The following is a 20,501-nucleotide window of genomic DNA, read 5'->3' as shown; positions in this document are numbered from 1 at the left end:
ATCCAAAGGTCACTGCTCCCTGCTGATTCTCCTGGATCTCTCGGCTGCATTTGACACTGTGGATCACCAGCTCCTCCTCACTATGCTCCGCTCTATAGGCCTCAAGGAAACAGTTCTCTCCTGGTTCTCTGCCTACCTCTCTGACGCAGGAGCTCTGGAATGCCATCAAGCAGCAGAGCGACGTGTGGTTTGTGCCAGCGAATCTCCAGCCAGGTATGGTAGTGTGTGACAATGGCCGAAATCTGGTGGCAGCTCTGGGCCTAGGCAACCTCACTCACATCCCATGTCTGGCACATGTGCTCAACTTGGTCGTGCAGAGTTTTTTGAGGGACTATCCGGATCTTGATGCACTGCTTCACAAGGTCCGCATAGACTGCGCTCACTTGCGGCGTTCCAGCACCGCAAGATCACGCATTGCAGCTCTGCAGCGCCGATTACATCTTCCGGAACATCGCATCATATGTGACCTACCCACCAGGTGGAATTCAACGTTACATATGTTGGAGAGGTTGTGTGAGCAGCAGGCAGCAGTAATGGAGTACCAGCTGCAGCAGGCGCAAACAAGTCGCAGTGCGCGCCATTCACACTTCACCACCACTGAGTGGGCCTCTATGAAGGACATTTGCCACGTTTTGCGTGCCTTCGATTATTCCACGCGGATGGCGAGTGCAGATGATGCACTAGTCAGCATGACTATCCCCCTTATCTGCCTGCTTGAAAAAACACTGCAAACACTAAGGGACGAGGTTTTGGAAGAGGTGGAGGATGAGGAGTCACAAATGCCATCTGCTTCTCTACAGTCTGCGCAACGTGGTTCCTCACAAAGGCCTAGGCAGGGGACACTTTGTGAGGAGGATGAGGAGGAGTCAATGGATGAGGAAGACATCTGTCCAGAGGAGGGAGGTAAACAATGCTCTAGTAGTCAGTATCTAGAGCGAGGGTGGGGTGATGCAGAGCAGGCAGAGATCATGCCTCAAGCAGGGGACAGCGTTTCTTGGCCAGTTGGCAGTCTGCAGCACATGGTTGATTTCATGCTGCAATGTCTGAGAAATGACCGCCGCATCGCCCACATTCTCAACACGGCTGATTATTGGGTGTCCACCCTCCTAGATCCTCGCTACCGGGACAACTTACAAAGCCTCATAACACCGTTGAACTGGGAGCGTAAAATGCGGGAGTACCAAGATGCACTGGTGCATTCCATCATGTTCTCCATTCCAACCGAGAGCAGTGCTGCTAGTGCTTTACAAAGCAGCTCAGTGCGTCGAGGCAGTGGAGGAAGCTCTGCACAAAGAGGGAGCAGAAGCAGCGCCTCAGCACAAGGCAAGACCAGTATGGCCGAAATGTGGCAAAGTTTTGTGTCCCCGCCGCCACAAATGTCTACACCATCACAGACGGCTCCAGTCAGCAGGAGGCAACGTTTCCATCAGATGGTGACAGACTACATGCTTTGCCCTCTTAGTGTACTCCCAGACGGCTCTTCTCCCTTCAAGTTTTGGGTCTGTAAGCTGGATACATGGCCAGAGCTTAGTCAGTATGCATTGGAGGTGCTAGCTTGCCCTGCTGCTAGTGTATTATCGGAACGCGTCTTTAGTGCCGCAGGTGGTGTACTAACAGACCGTCGCATGCGACTATCCTCCGATAACGTTGACCGGCTTACTTTTCTCAAAATGAACAAGGCCTAGATCTCTCATGAATTTGCCAGTCCTCTTCCAGAATAAGTAATTGGTTGGCAACAGTATCCAGGTCTCCTGTTGTGTTCATGTTTCTACCACCTGAACTGTAATCCCTGAGCTCCAACACCACCAGTTGGCGCTCAGAAGTGCAGTCTGCACAGTCAACACTTGCTGCCGTGTTATTGGGGTTTAGTAACGTCAGCTGTTCCCCTGCTGTGCGGACGGCAATTTCTCCTGCTCTGTCCACATTCTCACCACTACAGATTTTAAAGTTGCTCCAATTACACCTCTGGCTCCTCTGTTTTTAGTATTTACCCTGGGCTCCAATACCGCTAGTTGCTGCTCAGAAGTGCCGTCTGCACAGTCAACGCTTGCTCCAGTGTTATTGGGGTTCAGTAACGTCAGCTGTTCCCCAGCTGTGTGTCCGGCAAATTCTCCTGCTTTGTCCACATCCACTGTACTACTGATTTAAAACTTGCTCCAATTACACCTCTGGCTCCTCTCCTCTGTTTTTAGTATTTACCCTGGTTTCCAGCACCGCCAGCTGTTTCCTAGCAGTGTCTTTGGCACGGGTACTCCCTCCTGCCCAGCCTGGTTCCAGCACGCCAGCTGTTTCCGGGTAGTGTCAACGTCACTTTGCCTCCAATGCGTTGTCCTGTCGTGTTGCGGTCGGGTTAGCTGACTCTATGGTGCCTGCAGTTTAGGTGACTCCCATGTGGGCTGCGGGATCTGGCAATGAAGGCTGGTTCCATAGTGCCAATAGGACAAGCACCCCCTGTAGGACTGTGGGTTTTGGTAACTGCGGCCGGCTCGCAGCCGTGAAACTTTTTTTTACATGGGTACCTTCTGCTACCCATCCGGGTTCCAGTACCGTCAGCTGGTTCTCGGCAGTGCCTTTGGATTAGGTGCCTCTTTCTCGGTATCCAAGTTCCACCAACGTCTGCTGGTCCTTGGTAGTGCTTTCTGGCACAGGTACCTCCTGCTTAGTAACAGAGTTCCAGTACCGTCAGCTGGTCTTCGGTAGTTCCATTGGCTCTTGTACGTTCTGCTACCCATCCGGGTTCCAGTACCGTCAGCTGGTTCTCGGCAGTGCCTTTGGATTAGGTGCCTCTTTTTCGGTATCCAAGTTCCACCAACGTCTGCTGGTCCTTGGTAGTGCTTTCTGGCACAGGTACCTCCTGCTTAGTAACCGAGTTCCAGTACCGTCAGCTGGTCTTCGGTAGTTCCATTGGCTCTTGTACCTTCTGCTACCCATCCGGGTTCCAGTACCGTCAGCAGGTTCTCGGTAGTTCCTCAGCCTTCTTGTACCTTCTGCTACATTTCCAAGTTCAAGCTTCCCGAAGACGAGGACCCCGAAGACGAGGACCCCGAAGACGACGACCCCGAAGACGACGACCCCGAAGACGACGACCCCGAAGACGACGACCCCGAAGACGACCAAGAAGATGACCCTGAAGAAGTTGACCAAGAGGACAAAGAAGAGAAGACAACCACCAAGATACAGAAGAACAAGAGACAGAAAACCAAGAAGCAGAAGTACAAGAAGCTGCAGAACAAAAAGCGGAAGAACATTAAGCATAAGACTAAAAATCAGAGCAAAAGATAATATCTAAATTATAAGCAGAAGATGACTAAGCAGTGTATGGGGGTGAGTCCGTTCCTCCTCGTGGTGCCCCTGGAAAGTACCTGCTGCAGCAGGCCAAACTGAACGCGGACAAATCTTGTTGTAAATCTTTTGTGACGGGCAGAACGAAAGGTGTAATGTTCAAACTTTTATAGATAGCAACTACAGGAATGCCTGTCACAAATAAGAATATGATGAAGAAGAAGAATATGAAGAAGATGAAGAAGTAGAATATGAAGAAGAATAATAGTTGAATAAGAAGAATATGAAGAATGTAAAAAAAAAGAATAATACAAAGAAGGTGAAAAAGAAGAAGATGAAGGTGACGAAGAAGTTGATGAAAAAGATGCTGATGCTGAGGATGATGAAGGAGAAAGTGTGGGAGAAGTAAAAAAGAAGGTGAAGAGCATGGAAGTAGTGAAACAAATATCTGACAAAATATAAAAATACTTAACAGTCAATATTTCCGTAACTCAGAACGTCTTAAAAAAAAAAATTAATTCCTGCTATTCCATTTGATTGGGCTAAACCTCTATGCCTTTATTGTCTCCCCCACCTCCCCCAATACATTCTACATTATTCTTAGTTGTTTTCATTCATGTAGAATTAACCTACAAGGAAAGAAAGGGTTTATTTTCATTCCGATATTTCTGTCCCATTGACTTGCATTGGTTTCCGGTATTGGAATCGGCGATATCCGATATTTTTTGGGTATCGGTCCGATCCAATCCGATATTTCCCGATATCGGAAGGTATCGCTCAACACTACTCATCACTCTCACCCACAAAGCTCTCCATAGTTTTGCACAGCCTTATCTCTGTCTATCACCCTACACGTGCCTTCCATTCTACAAATGACCTAAGACTGACATCCCCCATAATCAACCTCACACCTCCGCCTCCAAGATTTCTCTTGTGCTGCTCCAGTTCTCTGGAATGCTCTACCCCAGACGATCCAACTGATGCCTAGCCACCACGTCTTCAAGTGTGCTTTAAAAACCTCTCTCTTTATTCAAGCCTACCACCTCAACTACTCCGTAAACTAACTTTCCCCTGTCCCCTCCTTCTAATTATTCAGAATCTGTTCCCTACTATTCATCTGTCTCCACACCCTCCATGCACACGATAACTGCACTCGATACTTGATTATTGCACTTAAACATACGGGCTGATGACCGGATCATGCAGCTCTATATGAAAATCCCTATTTATTATAATTGCTAGACCTGAAATAACGAGCATATTTCACCTGTTGTGTCCCCCCCATTTCCTGTAGAATGTAAGCTTGCGAGCAGGGACCTCACTCCTAATGTAACTGTTTAACCTGTCTCACCTTGTATTGAATTTATTGTCTGTACATGTCCCCGCTTAATTGTGCTGCGGAATATGTTGGTGCTATATAAAATAAAAATTATTATTATTATTATTATTATTATTATTATTATCACCCCCAGTTTGAATCTGACCAAGGGCAATATCTATATGCAATTTGTATGCTTACCTGCGTTTGTGTGGGTTTCTTCTGGCTATTCCAGTTTTGTCTCATTTTAGAACACACTAGTCAAGCAGTTTTTTTTTCCTTAATTACCGGGAGAGGATATTTGCATATGTCTTCTCTCATTAAGCATTGCCAATCAAGCTCCCCATAAAATTGCTAAGAGCCAGTCTTCCTCAATGATCCCACTCTCCAAGATTGTCTAATGTGAACAATAAGTAACAAAATAAGAATATGGACCCAAACAAATAGAAGGATTTTCATATTTGGCTGGTATTGCTCTTTAACTTATTTATTATGCAGCTTTTATGAATCAATTTGCTTATGATTGAGTCAATATTTGTATGAACTTTATTGAGAAATTAACTCGAATCAAAAAGGAACAGGGTAAGAAGGAGCAGATTTTTACTTCTTAATTTAAAAATTGTTACAAGTCATCTCCTTTAAGACCTTATTTAGCTATTTTGCTGAGTTTCTGGGCATCTTTACACAGGTGCTGAGGAGACCACCAACAGCTTCACATGCTCATGTGAAAAGATCTGACTTGTAAATACTTCAGTAACATCAAGAGACTTTTGCTTTCTATCAGGTCCAAACATCACTATTATTGAGATGTTCAAAGTGGGTTATAAAGGATCAATGAAACAAAGAGGCTTGTATGTGAGCGCCCCCCATCACCAGGCTTATCATTGCCTTGAGGACCGAGCCCTTAAAATTATTATGATACTGACATGGTTTGTAAAATGGAGTGATTTTTAGCCATGTTATATACTTTGATAGTAAAATGGAAGCCAAAGATTATTAAGGTGGAGCTACAAAAAAATAAATAAAAAAAAATGAAAAATCACATACATTTTCTCTCTGTAAAATGACTCAAATTTATTCATGTTTTTATTAAGAAGATCATTATTCACAAACAAAATGCTCAGTTACTAAGGTCTTATTTTTTTTACTATGCATATTTATATTTTCCCTGTAATTTTTTCCACTTTGACAGTATGGAAAAATTTTTACAATATTTCTGACCCTTACAAAACTAACAGAAGATTTCTTTCATTTATTTGGATTGTAGCGGTGACTTTTTGCGCTAAAGAAACTCAAGGGACTGTTTTCCTGCTTCAGACATCGTTAATATACTGTAGGCAAAAGCTTCAGTTGTATTTTCAGGTACTGTAGTTTCATAGATTCATGTTTTTCTTATGCTTCCTTACATAGAACCAACATATTCCACAGCGCTTTACAGACATTGCCATCACTCATTGCCCCCAATGGGGCTCACAATGTAATTTCCTCATGTGTTTTGGTGATGGAATGAAACTGGAGAACCCATAGGTAGCTTACTCAAACATGGGGAGAACATATAAATCCCATGCAGATGTTGACATTGGTCAGATCTGAAACCAGGACCCCAGTGATACAAGGCTACAGTGCTAACCACATAGAAGCAAAAAGGGAACGTGAGTAATGCCGCATTAAAGGTCAGAGTATGGACCGTGATGCACTGAGTGTCCGAAGATCTCCTGACCTTAACTTGACAGCCTCACATGCAAGGATTAGGTTGTCAAGATGGGGTAAGGAGACAAGGGGACTGTCCGTGTATCATGGTCCGTATCCCACATTCTCACATCTACGGTCCATTAATAGGATTTACCTTATGAACTGCCCCCACCACATGCCTCATAAAAAGTGGTCTGATACCCTTGGAAATGATACTCTTATCTTCAATAAGATTCTTCCTAGGGCGCCCCAAAAACATGCGCAGAGCGTTTGCCCTGATGTGGGCAGAACAATCAGCTTGGGTTATTGGAATAGGTGCAAGCTCAGCCCAAAATAGTTTTTTTTTTTTTTTGCCTATACAAAGACAGACATGCTGCCCATGTTCTCATTTTTAGTCTTAGAATTCTAGTAACTGAATAGTTACAGCCTGAAGAAGACATTCACAGCAATCAATTTTTTTTTCCTCACGTATATAGCGCCATTAATTCCACAGCACTTTACAGACTTTATGGGCACTGTCCCCATTGGGGCTCACAATCTAGATTCCCTATCAGTATGTCTTTGGAGTGTGGGGGGACACTGGAGAACCCGGAGGAAACCCATGCAAACTCAGGGAGAACATACAAACTCCTTGCAGATGTTGTCCTTGGTGGGATTTGAACCCAGGACCCCAGCGCTGCAAGACTGCAGTGCTAACCAATGGGCCAGAGGTGGACTTAGCGAAGCTTTACTAAGGCACTTAGTCTGGAAACCCTCACGGGACACGAGCCTTCATTTGCTTATAAACACAGACATTTTTAAAATATCTTATTATAATAGGTATGCAGAGCTGCAATTTACTAGTCAATGGGAATTTAGAAATATAATTTTAGGTTACAAACAGTGGAGAGTCAAGGTTTAAGAAGGTAAACCCTGCGGACAGGTTCCCATTAGTAGTAGTAATGTTGCAGTATAATAATAGAGGGGACCAACTTGAATGGGGTCACTGAAGTAGCAGGCGAGTTAATATAGTTTGATCATGTATTTTTTTTAATCCTAAATGGTAACGGATCATTGCAAAAAGTGAATATTTAAACCCCGCTTTTCTTTATTTTTTATTTTAAAAAGGTAAGATGCCTATCTGGCATGTTAAAATCCAAAATTTTCCATTACAGATGTGTCCTTCCTTATCTATGCTCAATATATTCTTATATCAGGGGGTGGGAAATTAATTTTACTAAGGGGCCACATGAAACAGTGACTGTTATGGAGGGCTGAACCAATAGGCTGAAATTAATTCTGCCCATTATTAATATTAACATTCTATATTATTCATTTTATTGCTCAGTATTGAGCAGAATTAATGTTGACTAGATGCTACTGCTAGTACATGTTACGATAAGAATACAGGTTAGAAAAAGTCCTATCAGTAGCAGCAAAACACATATAAACTTTATAAAAAGCTGTAAATTATAAAGCAGTAAATCATATTGCACCTATTATTGAGCCCTTGTATTTTGATCAACAGCTTCTCCCACACACCATATGATGGACCCCACAGTATGCTGTCCCTACAGGCACACACAGTATGATGATCCCACAGGCACAAATCCCCCAGAACACACAGTATGGATGGACCACACAGCCCACTCCCCCGCCCACACACAGTATGATGGATCATACAGGCCTCCCACCCTTGCACACAAAGTGTATGATGGAGCACAAAGGACCCCTTTCCCCACAAACATACAGTATGTTGGCCCCCACACACAGCCTCATGCACAGTGTAATGGCCTCAAAACCTCCCAACACAGTATAAGGTCCCCCACAAGCCCTCAAACAGGGCGATATCCCACAGTCCTCCAACACAGTATGATTTCCCCACATATTCCTTCCACAAGTGAATGACAATAATAAAAATACTACTCACCTTGCCCTAGGTCCCCTGAAACACATCCTGAGGGTGCAGATATCAGTAAAATAGAGGTAGAGGGCAGCCATGTGGTGTGGTCCTCAGGCCACTGTTTCCAGACCATTACCTGTCCTGGTCCACAGGTTGGACAGGAACACCAGGAACAGCTAAAAGGCTGGATGCTACCCACAAGCTACACTTTACAGTTCGGTGGCAGGAAATTTCGTGATCTTGTGCAGGGATATTTCCACATGTGATGTTAAGTGCAGTCTGTAATGAGTTTCGCTAGCATATGTCGATAATGTATTCAATTCATAAAAAACTAAGGGTGAATACATCTGTATATTTTAAAAGGAATATATGTCATTAGGATTTTATACCTTAAAAAAGAGCTGGTCAAACTGTGGCACATGGGTCACATCCAGCGTTTGGCTGTTCCAGTCTGGCCTGTGGCCCGAGACAGCTGAAGGGCTGAAGCAGTGGCTCACAGGCCGCACCATGTCCTCGTCCATAAGTCGCCCCCACTATCCGCATCCTTGGGATGCATACAGCGGTGAATATAATGGTGGAGGACAGAGCCGCCAACTCCTTCTTCCACCAATCTGTGTGAGACCATGTCCTTACATCGCATCTGCAAACAGGAGCGAAGCAAGAAGGTGTTTCTTTTTTTGTTTCTTTTTTCATATGTGTATGGTATGTCTGCATGTGTATAGGAGGCTATGTGGGACCTCATACTGTATGTAGGGAGCTGTGTGTGGGCTCATACGACATAGGGGGTGTCAGTATACTTAATTCTGCTCAATGTTAAGTGATATTAATTATAATGATATAATTGTATGTTAATATTAATACTGAGCAGAATTAATTTAAGCCTATTGGTTCGGCCCTCCACAACAGTCACAGCGTCTCATGTGGCCCCTCAGGAACATTAATTGCCCACCCCTGCCTTAAACTAATGGCAAGTATGTACAGGTGCTTTCATGCTGAATAAATCCATATCTTGATTTTAGAAATCTGTTTTGTCATTTTTGAGAAATCCAGCACTAAAATCATATGGAAATGAGCATTGCAGCTCTTTTGCCCTCCCTCACTACTCACCGCCACCTGCCTTCTGTGTCTGAGTGACAGGTCACTCTTGTATCAGTGACCGGCTTTCCCTGGCAGTAATCTTGCACAAGTGCCTTTGACTGTGCATATGCTGTATGGTCCTCATGATGTACTGGATCTAACCACATCGATGTGTGCATGCGCCAGGGCCTATCTGTGTAGACGAGTGGCTTGGTAATGACCAGTAGTGAAGATGTGTCCCCTCAGGTCAGAGAAGTCAGGTCATTGAAACAAGAGGCAGTCGGGGGGGGGGGGGAAGCAGAGAGTGAGGTCGGGCAGGAGAACTGCAAGAGCAACGTCCCACCCCAAAGCACTTGCGGATCTTTTGCATACGATTTCAACTCTGGATTTCTCAGAAATGGCAAAACTGATTCCTACAAACAAAATATAGATTTATATGACAGATTACCTTTAATAACAAATGTGATACTGTTTCTTTACAGCGTTGACAGATGAATTAAACTTCTCATCACAGTAATGTTACATTTGACATCCTGCCTCCAATATGCTAGATTCTCAGAATGAGAATATGGATAGAATAAACAGATAGCAAACCTCCAAAATAGAAAGATGGGTCAGACTGACCCAACAGAGTACAAAAGTATCACCAGAGCTTTGTCCCTGTACTTCTCAAAGCCCACCAATGAGATCATGTTTTTCAGGAAATTTCTAGGCCTCGTTAAGACATCCGTGTTTTTCACGTACACAAAGCAAATAGTGCACGAGCCATCAGTGTTTTATCAGTGATTTTCACATATGGGTAAAGGGATAAATTACAAAACTTCTCCTATGTTGTTCTCCTCTTCTTAAATGTGAGCCACGGACCGCACACGGTCTACACACTGATGCCATCTGTGTGCGGTCAGTGATTTTCACAGACCCATAGACTTGTATTGGCACTTATCTGTGAAGCCGGAAAAAAAAAACCCAGACACGTCTCTGATTTTTTTCATAGACACACGGGTCATGAAAAGACACAGACATGTGAACAGCCCTATAGAATATATTGGGTACGTAGTCTGCGAAAACGCGGATAGAAAATGTAAGTGCAACACAGTTGCCTGAATGAAGCCTTAGTATTGCACAGGTGATGGAATTATCACCCTAGCAATACTAAGAAAATCCTGAAAACATGATCTGTTGGTGGGCAACACTGCACTAGAGGGCCAGCAGAAGACCATCCCATTAGGGAATTATCTTCAAGTTCCTAGTATCACTAGGTCAGTGTTCCCCAACACCGGTTATCAAGAAGAGCCACCAACAGATCATGTTTCAGGATTTCCTCAGTCATGACCAAGTGAGGTGATAAGTTCATCACCTGTGCAATACTAATGAACTCCTAAAAACATAATCTGATCCTGGCTCTTGAGAACTAGAGTTGGGGGAACACTGACTTAGGGTCTACTGCTTCTGGGAGGATTCTCATAGCCTATTTGATCTTGTGCAATAGTAACAAAACTTTTACATGAACATGTAGTCTAGTCTAAGGGGTAACGTTTCTCCTTGTGGAGAGTGACAAGCTAAGCCTGGCATGCAAAAGTGAGGAGACTTATAAGCCACTCATGCTCCTCTGAGATATTAAATATGCAAACTGTCTCTTCAGAGAGGAAGACGACTGGAACTCTAGCATCACCTATTGGAAGCAGCAATCCTAAAAGTCAGTATTGACTCTAACTAGCCTTGCAATATGTCTTCGTATAAAAGCCAAACCAGAAACTCAATCTGCAGACACAGTGTTTCGGGGTGTTGCCCATCATCAGTGCAAAGTATGAGACCTGACTTTGCTAGGTGAGAGGCTTAAGACTGGCATGTAAGGGGTAACTTTTCTCCTTGTAGAGTGACCAGCCAGGCCACCTAGCCAAATCAGATCTCACACTTTGCACTGATGAACAGCAATACCCCAAAACACCGTGTCTGCATATTGAGATTATGCAAATCTCAATTTGCATTCTGGTTTGGCTTTTATCCCAAGTCATATTGCAAGGCTTGTTAAAGTCGATATTGACTTTTAGGATTGCTACTTCCAATAGGTGACGCTAGATTTCTAGTCCTCTTCTTCTCTGAAGAGATAATTTGAACATGGACATGTACAAATTCTGTATAGATGGAGGCTGGACACATTGGTGAACCCCCACAAAAGCAGTCTAATACTGCACAATAATTAATTCCTAAAATAGCAATATAACTATGTGAAAGCAGGCAGAAATATCAGTCGTTAGTTCTGCTGGAGTAGAATATAGCTTATAGATACAGACCGGGCACACGTTGCTCCTGGGCAGCTTCAAGGCAGAAAATTATATTTATCCTACTTCCAGCCTATGTTACATCGTTTCGCTTCTGGATATTTTTCTGTTACTTTCAGTTTCCAAACATCAAAATATTTTCTTCTGGGCAAAGTCATTATCATATAAAAATTACAAAAATGCACTAATGATATAAAACACACACCCAAGACGTGACAGCAAAAGCTCTGGCGAACACATTCTCCAGAGATTTAACCTAAATCATATCTACGTTAAAGGGGTATTACGGTAAACAACTTGGCTTCTATTGAAAGAATGTTGTATGAAGAAAAAATCTTCAATATATAAAATTTCAGTAATCACTCACTTACTGCTCCAAAATGTGATATTCATAACTTAGGCCTGTAATTCCACTGCCATCCGCTGGTAGAGCATGCTCCGTTCCAGCATTAGGAATTATCGGAGAGTAACTGGGAACTAATAGGAGAGGTTCAGCCATAAGAGCACAATATGACAGGTCATGTACAAGAGGGTGGAGATTACAGGAGGAAAAACACCCTGTAATAGGTGACTGCACACAAGGAGCACATACGCAACAAGAATGTGACCAGAAAGGCAATTACTAGAGATGAGCGAACCAGAACTTAAAAGTTTGGAGTTCGTACCAGACAGACAGTTAGTGTCCGGTGCTAAACGGCGAGCACGGACTTCTCCCGGAAGTCCGTTGCAACGTTTGCAGCCCCGAGGAGAGGAGAGAAGGAGAAGGGGGAAGAAGGAGAAGGGGGAAGAAGGAGAAGGGGGAAGGAGGAGAAGGGGGAAGGAGGAGAAGGGGGAAGGAGGAGAAGGGGGAAGGAGGAGAAGGGGGAAGGAGGAGAAGGGGGAAGGAGGAGAAGGGGGAAGGAGGAGAAGGGGGAAGGAGGAGAAGGGGGAAGGAGGAGAAGGGGGAAGGAGGAGAAGGGGGAAGGAGGAGAAGGGGGAAGGAGGAGAAGGGGGAAGGAGGAGAAGGGGGAAGGAGGAGAAGGGGGAAGGAGGAGAAGGGGGAAGGAGGAGAAGGGGGAAGGAGGAGAAGGGGGAAGGAGGAGAAGGGGGAAGGAGGAGAAGGGGGAAGGAGGAGAAGGGGGAAGGAGGAGAAGGGGGAAGAAGGAGAAGGGGGAAGAAGGAGAAGGGGATAAAAGGTTTCCAGCTCAAAAGTTCGGGTCCTCATTGTTTTGAAAGAGGTTCCGGTTATGGTTCAAGTTCAGGTACAGTTTTGGATGTAGTATTAGCACTGTTACTCTGTGTGTGATGACCCAGCCTTTAACTGATGACATCTATTGTTCTCCATTATCAGCCAATTCATACAGCCAAGAGGCAGAAAATAGTATTTTTGACAGATACTTGTTGTAAATGTGTATCAAATGGATTTTTAAACAAAAAACTATATATGTCTGCCCTGCCAAACCATTTGCTTTGAATTAGTACAATTTTTTAGTGGGAATTTCCAAAATGTATCGACAATTGTTTGAACGAGTCAGTAACTCCCATAGACTACATTGTAGTGAGTCTTTTTACTTCTTGTCTCCATCAGGTGTGGATTATAGAAAATGTTGGATTGGGATCCTATATGTAAAATGTAATACATATTTAATATGTTGGGGTCAATGGTTGTTACATTATAACTCATCTACAGTATTTGTTTTTGTGAACGGAGTAGGGTTTCATAATGGTACAACACTGGGCTGGGAACAGTGCTGCGACTAGATATTTTTATTGAATGTTGGAGGCCTTAAAAGCTGGAATCATTAAATTATGACACATTCTAGCAAAGAATTTCCTGTGCATAATTCAATAAGCTCTTAAAAAAACCTTAAGAAACATTAGAACAAAAAGGGTCTATAAAAAAAAAACAAACAAAAAAAAAAAACAACAACTATGTAAAAGTTGTTGTGGACAAAAAAAAAAAAAAGACTGGCAATGAAGCTGTGGTAACTTAGTGGTGCGCATGATGCAACAGGAGTCATCAGGGAATGGCCCACAGATTAGATGCATCAGGAGATAGCTGCAAAGAAGCAGACACAGCTCTAAGACATTTCTCGAGATTTGCTCAGAAAATCTAAGAATATTGCATTGTACCGCTGAGAAAGTTTCTATATCTGGACGTAACTTTCATATTTATATTTGCACATCTGACTTCCGGGAGAGTTCTGGGTCCATTGCGGAAAGAGCAGGAGGTTATGAAGAAGGTTCAGGAAGCTGCAGTACAAAGATTAAAGCGACTTCACTTATTCTATGGTAATTAAGAAAATTCTACATTTATTATTGGCATTATAATATTCTCACACAATTCGAGCTTCAACTCCAGACCTTCTCCAAGGGTTCTCATTAGAGGATCCTCATTATTCAGTTACAGATGAAAACTTTATTTTTTATCAATGGCACAATCTAAAGGCCCCGTCACACTTAGCGACGCTGCAACGATCCCGACAACAATACGACCTGTCAGGGATCGTTGCTGCGTCGCTATGTGGTCGCTGGTGAGCTGTCAAACAGGCAGGCTCACCAACGATCAGGGGAGCAGCGACATCGTGGAAAGAATCTTTCCATGATGTCCTGCTCCTGGTTACCAGCCTGCTGAAGCAGGAGCAGGCTGGTAACCATGATAAACAGCGGGTTACTAGGGGCACATGTGCACCTAGTAACCCGCTGTTTATCATGGTTACCACTCTGCTACGGTGAGCGGGAGGTTACCGCTCACTTTAGCAGGCTCGTAACCATGATAAACAGCGGGTTACTAGTAACCCGCTGTTTATCATGGTTACCAGCTTGATCGCTGCTCCCGCTGGTCACACACAGCGATGTGTGCTGACCAGCGGGAGGGCAACGACCAAAAAAAGGTCCAGGACATTCTGCAGCGATCAGCGACCTCACAGCAGGGGCCTGATCGCTGCAAAGTGTCACACATAGCGACATCGCTGGTGAGGTCGCTGTTGCGTCACCAAAACCGTTACACAGCAGCGATCTCGCTAGCGATCTCACTATGTGAGACGGGGGCTTAAGTGGCTCTTAAAATGGGGTTGGGGATCTCACCTTCTACTGGAGATCCTCCACCAAGCCAGGTTGCACCAAACTGATGATGGCTTGCTGCCCAAACTATTGTCCTACTATGGGTCCCTGAGAAATTACCTGCCTTGCTTATATGCCACTTTTAGGAATAAAATATAATGAAGGCACATTTATAGTATTTGATAAATTAAAAAAAAACTTTATTAGTGACACAATTATTTTATAAGCAAGATCAGACAGTTTAAAAAAAGTACTGCAAAGTGAACAAAAAAAGCCGTGAATAATGCTTAAGTCAACATTATAGATATTAGAAATAGTAAATACCCATTGTTATATTCCAGCACCGCACCAGCCACTGACCCCAACGTGTGTTTCGTGTATATCTTCATCAGAGAGCATGGCTATGATTGCCTGCATCATCACATAAATATCTGGCAGATCCGATCACATGATCGGGATCCAGCTAATCATAGCAACATGTATGAATTCTTCTTTTGTCCATTTGTACTCATTTAATAAGATCTTTATGTATCCATGTTGACTGGCACGAATGCGCATTTGGCTCCTACGCTTCCTTGTCTCATACTCATTGTCAAATTGCCAACAGCGCATGCCCAGTATGCGGTATGGTGCCAGCCGCTCTGGGCATGTATACAATAATTATTATTTGTCAGTCATGCTTTTAGTCCACTAAAATTATTAGTACATTGCTTCACCCCAATGAAAACATTTGCTGACATACATGTAACAGTTCTGTACACTTAGCTTGAATGAATGGTAATGTCTACTATACGCCATAAATAGTCAACAGATGCCAAGTCCAGAACACATATATTATCACACCATATGACATAAATGAGGAGGAGTTAACACATGGGGGTCTACACTCAGGGGCTGACATGTGCTCCAGCCCCTGCTGGATCCGGAGTTTGGAAACTGACACACATGGATAAGCAGATAACACAAAACTTCAATCTAGGACCCAGGGAAAGATAGGTCAGATGCAAACCTCAACCAATCTAATGAACTGACCATGGACAAATGGACTATTTTCTTTGTAACTACTCACATTCTTTGGTACAATAATTCTTTTTGGAGGACAATCCAATAAAGCACTAAACTTTATATAAGAATTACTTTGACAATTTCTTTGGCGTATCGCATCTGGTAAGAAGTCCTGAAAATATATACATAAATATAACGTATGGGTTGGAGGTCTCGGACTTGTGGACCTGGGTGTGCCATGATGGTCTGAATCCTGATCATGTGATTGGATTGTCTGGATATTTATGTGATCAGGAGGACACTGATAACCACACCCCATGAGGAAGCTATACATGCGAAAACAATGGGTATTTACTATTTCTAATATATATAATGTTTTTTTGGGTCTGTCACATATGCAATTAGTATTGGCATTGGATTATGTGTGTTAATCATGCTTAATATCTGATATCTGACAACATATAAAACTGCAAACTAGCGGTGTGATATGAATATAGATATTTATTTGTACTGAATATATCTATCTAGAGATAGAGATCTATACATACATATGTGTGGTTGTTACTGGTATATTGCAATTTATATAAATCATTGTAAGACCCATACAATGTTCGCAGCGGTTCCCTAACCACTGTCACTGGGATTATGTATTGAATTAGTTTTTAAATGTATTCATAATAAAGTTTGTTATTTTTATATAGCTTTATGGACTTTTTGTTCTCTCTAATATAATTTTGAGTCGCTTTGCTGATAGGCAATTGATAGTTTGATAGATATGCAAATCTGGAATTTATAGGAATTGTACCAAATTTTACGACTTATTTAATAGTCGCACCTAATGCTCTTTCTCTCTCCCCACTCAGCAAACCTGCACGTTAAGGTGGGAGTCTAATATTGGCCGATAGTTATCAAAGGTACAGCTTTGCTCTCACCGACTTGAGCCAACTATGACAGCGCTGCTTATTTATATAATAGTTATATGTGTAATACAACATGTCCCCATGTAAAGATGGGTGCCAACCCATTTAACAAAATAACATATTTCTTAGGACTCAAAAATGTCATCTTCAGCCAAAGAATGGACTTTATTTAACAAAAACAGTAAATCTCAGGATTTCATTTGATTTTTTAACATCAACACTCACATAATACCTGGAAATCATATCCCAAACACAGCAGAATATCAAAGGATGAAGAAACAGAATTACAGCGATGGCAAATACATCACCCTCGTCCTTTCTCAAAATAAAACTCTACAATGAAAGGAATATTTTCTAAGAATTTCAGACAAACTATAAATTTACTAAAGACACAAATGTAACAAACAAAGAAGAGAATTCTCTTGTACTACCCCATGGTATTTGTTACCTCCGGGCCTGTCTTGTGGTGCAGTTTACATATATGACATAATATAAGTACAAACATCACCTTGGTGAAATAGGACAGTGTCCCGCTCACAATGTATCAAGATGCATCTAAAGTAATCCGAAAGAGACTTGGACGCAATACAATCATTAAAGCGGCAATGGGTGACAAGTCCGTAATTCAGGTCAAACATATCAAATAAAAGGGCCAGGAAGGTCTTCTACTGGAGTTCAGGAAATTGGTTTGAAAAGCAATATCTTCTAGGGAGAAAGTACTTCGTAAGGAAGGTGAACATGTATTCCTCTTGCAGATAAAGATAATGTGTATAGTTTTAGGGTTCGCTCACACTGGCCTATAAACATATTTTTACATTTTAGATAGTTTTAGTTTAAATTTTCCATATCTTTATCTACGTAAAAAAAAATACTATATATATATATATATATATATAATACAGCTGGCACCTGCCTCTTACAGCAGCGATTGGAGCTAGCTCTGATCACTGCTGTTTAATCTAGTACATGCTGCTGTCCAGGCTTGGACTGGCCCACAGGAGAACAGGAGAATCCTCAGGTGGGCCCCTGTGTGGGAGTGGGCCACCGCCCTCTTCTATGAGCAGTACTTGGCACAATATACTTGATTCACTATGTACACTATGCCTTTATCTGTACATTCACTATGTACAGATATAGGCGGCATATTTTTTTATTCAACAATTAACCCATGAGGGTAAAGTCATATTTACATGTAGCAGAAACATGGGGCCCTAGAGTTGATGTTACTGGTGGGTCCTTGGCACCCCAGTCCAACACTGCCGCTGTTAATCACTACCAGCGGCATATAAGGGATTAGGGCCAGAGTGAGGGATGGCAGCAGCAAGGCCTTTCTTTCTGCCATCTTAATACTCTTACGAATCCCTTGCAGCTTAGCGTCATAGGAGATCAGTAAACTATGATGCTAAATATTGGAGTGTTTTGTCCAAGCAATCAAACAATAGCTTATTAAAGTCTATTAAAGGGACTATAGCTATGTGCAATAATGGTTTAAAAAAAAAAAATCTAAGTTCAATTTACTCTTCTTTTCCCATTCCAACAATTAAAAAAAAAAATTGCTTATTTGGTTTCACTCTGTCCATAAAAGCTCAATCTATGAAAATGTAAAATTAAATGAACCCATATGATGAATGTCGTAAAAATAAAAAAGTTAACATTTCTTATTTTTTCCCCGGTCATTTTCCCTAAATGAAAAGAACAAAAAGAAATAAAAGTCATATGAACCCCAAAATGGAATTAATAAAAAGCTATAATGTATCGCAGAAAAAACAAGCCCATCAGTGGGAAAAGTAATGAGTCTCAGAAAACAAAAGAAAAAACCCTCATGTTATTTGGTCAGTTTTACCGCACAATAAATGCTGTAGAAATCCCCCCCGCCCCAAAAAAAAAAAAAAATGATGGCAGAACTTTTTTTTTCCTTTTCTCCCCATTTGGATTTTTTTTCTTATTTTTCAGTCATTATATTCAAAACTACAACTCGTTTAGCAATAAAAAGAAAACAATAATAATATAATATATACCAGGCAAAAATTAAAATGAGCATGGAAAAAGTGTCAGGGGCAACGACAGACACAAAAATGGCCCCTGTGCAAGAACAGTATATGGGCCCTTTGCAGTCCAATAGCTCATCATAATGCATAATTCCACCTGCTTTGGATGTAGGAGGTGGCCCCCTTACCTCTCGGGCCCCTGTGCGGCTGCACCAGTGATATGTCCGCCCCTTTACAATTTTCCAGTTGAGAGTTTAATACAACATATTTGATACGAGTTTGTTTTGTACACCGAAAAAAGAGAGAGCCAAGGAAGTTGCCGTGTTCCAGTATATTTATAAGCTAAAAATATCAAGGGCACATTACCAAGACCACATCCACCAGAATATGAGCAAATTTAGACATTTTCTGCACAACGGCTTATTTTAGTATAATGTACCCTTTATAAATAAACCATTCCTGGATGGGACAGGAAAAAATAAAGCAACACACAATATAAAAATATGTTAAAAGAAATATACCAGGTCATCAAGTCCACAAGCTGCAATGCTTGTAGAGATTATTCAAGTTGATTCTTATGGTTTGAATAGAGACTCAAGTGTATAATGGGAAAAGCTTCTGCCGAGTGGTTGTAATCATGATCAATACTGAAATCTTTAGGCGAATGAGAACGTCTTTATATTATATAGTGAGGGCATCCGGACAACCTTCTATTAGTTCACCAATAAGATAACTCACTCACGGTGAACTGACAGAAGCAAAATCTAGCCTAGGGTTCTTAAACACATTAGGTTACAGTCGTCTGAACCCGCTGATATTGGCGGGATTGGCCGACCATTTGATGTGGCTCGGGGTCTCCGGACTCACCAGTCAGATGATCTCGGAGGAAAGAAAGATAGTGTCACGCTGGGTATGTGGAGAGCCCAGCGTATAATGGCAGGAAAAGGGAAGGGTGACCTACAAGTAGGGAAAGGGGGAGTGGAGAACCCTAAACAGCTCAAACGACAAATCCTGTCTCCCCTATAGACCCTATATAGGTTCTGCACCCATCACCGAGCAGGAAACCTGGATTTAGCTAACCCTAAAGCTAGGCCCTAGGTAGGGAGGGGAAGGGGTGAGGACTAGTCAGCCCCACTGCAAACTAAAGTACACACAAGGGAAATGAACAAGGGAATACACTTAGCTTCAAGATGACACTTGAGAGAACATGGCAACAATCCACGTAGGAACTCAAAGAAAATTCTAGCCGACTACTAGAATTCCAAGCCTGAATAGATATGAACACTATCACCAGCAACTCTCTGGAGAAACTGAGTGTATTTAAGGATACAGCAAGTGCGCGCTAATTAGCAGCAGAAGGGGAGGATCACCGCTGGGTCCTAAAGGTAGCATCCTCAAGCAAAGTGAGGATCACTGCTTGGTCCTAAAGGGAGAGGAATCATGAAGATGGTTGCAAGGCCAAACGCAGTGACCTTCTACAGCCGGACCCCGTATGACTTTCTATGAAACCTGACACACGTGATAGATAGGGCTGTTGAATCACTTGATCGTTTTGTTCTCTGGGGAGATGAGGCTCCTCCTGCAGCCACTTTCTCCCCTCTCCTCATTAAAATCAGATATGAAATTACTAGTATTAAAAGGTAACTTCAAATCTCAGAGAGAAAGGAGAGTCTCAGAATATAAACTGATGATGACCTTTAACACTTTCAGAGCAGGAATGAATGTGTTGCATGGATTTACGTCATTCTACATCAACTAAGGAATGTGCCCCTCAGACTCTCAGACCTGTGAGGTCATCACAACACTGGACACAGGACAATAAAACCTTCACACTCCTTATCTATTAACTGCTAAAATATTTAAAGCCAGAACTGTTTATTTCTTCCATAATAACTCTGCTTTTCATCACCTGTCTTACCTATTGCATTTTTTTTTCTTTCTTGTGTGTCTTATTGTGTATAAATATGTGACTCTTCAGATTTTGTGTTATACTAGCCTGATGAAGAGACCTGA

The 20,501-nt window shown here is 42.4% G+C and overlaps 1 protein-coding gene across 6 annotated transcripts in view; it reads right to left on the bottom strand.

Moving 5' to 3' along the window:
* Window positions 1-20,501, bottom strand: part of FRY (FRY microtubule binding protein) — a 444,805-nt gene that overhangs the window by 241,513 nt on the left and 182,791 nt on the right. The window contains exon 1 of one of the 6 annotated variants that reach the window (XM_073662509.1): window positions 4,802-4,817. The exons of the other annotated variants lie outside the window; for them this stretch is intronic. The gene's annotated coding sequence lies outside the window, so the exon portion shown is untranslated. Of the gene's footprint in view, window positions 1-4,801; window positions 4,818-20,501 lie in introns of those variants that run through there. 6 annotated transcript variants of the gene reach the window in all.

This window comes from Phyllobates terribilis, unplaced genomic scaffold (genome assembly GCF_046119375.1).
Source record: "Phyllobates terribilis strain yellow unplaced genomic scaffold, ASM4611937v1 Scaffold_2__4_contigs__length_985480577, whole genome shotgun sequence".
NCBI classification, from domain to species: Eukaryota; Metazoa; Chordata; class Amphibia; order Anura; family Dendrobatidae; genus Phyllobates; species Phyllobates terribilis.
Note: the sequence above shows the minus strand (reverse complement) of the source record. Positions and strands in the feature narration are given on the sequence as shown.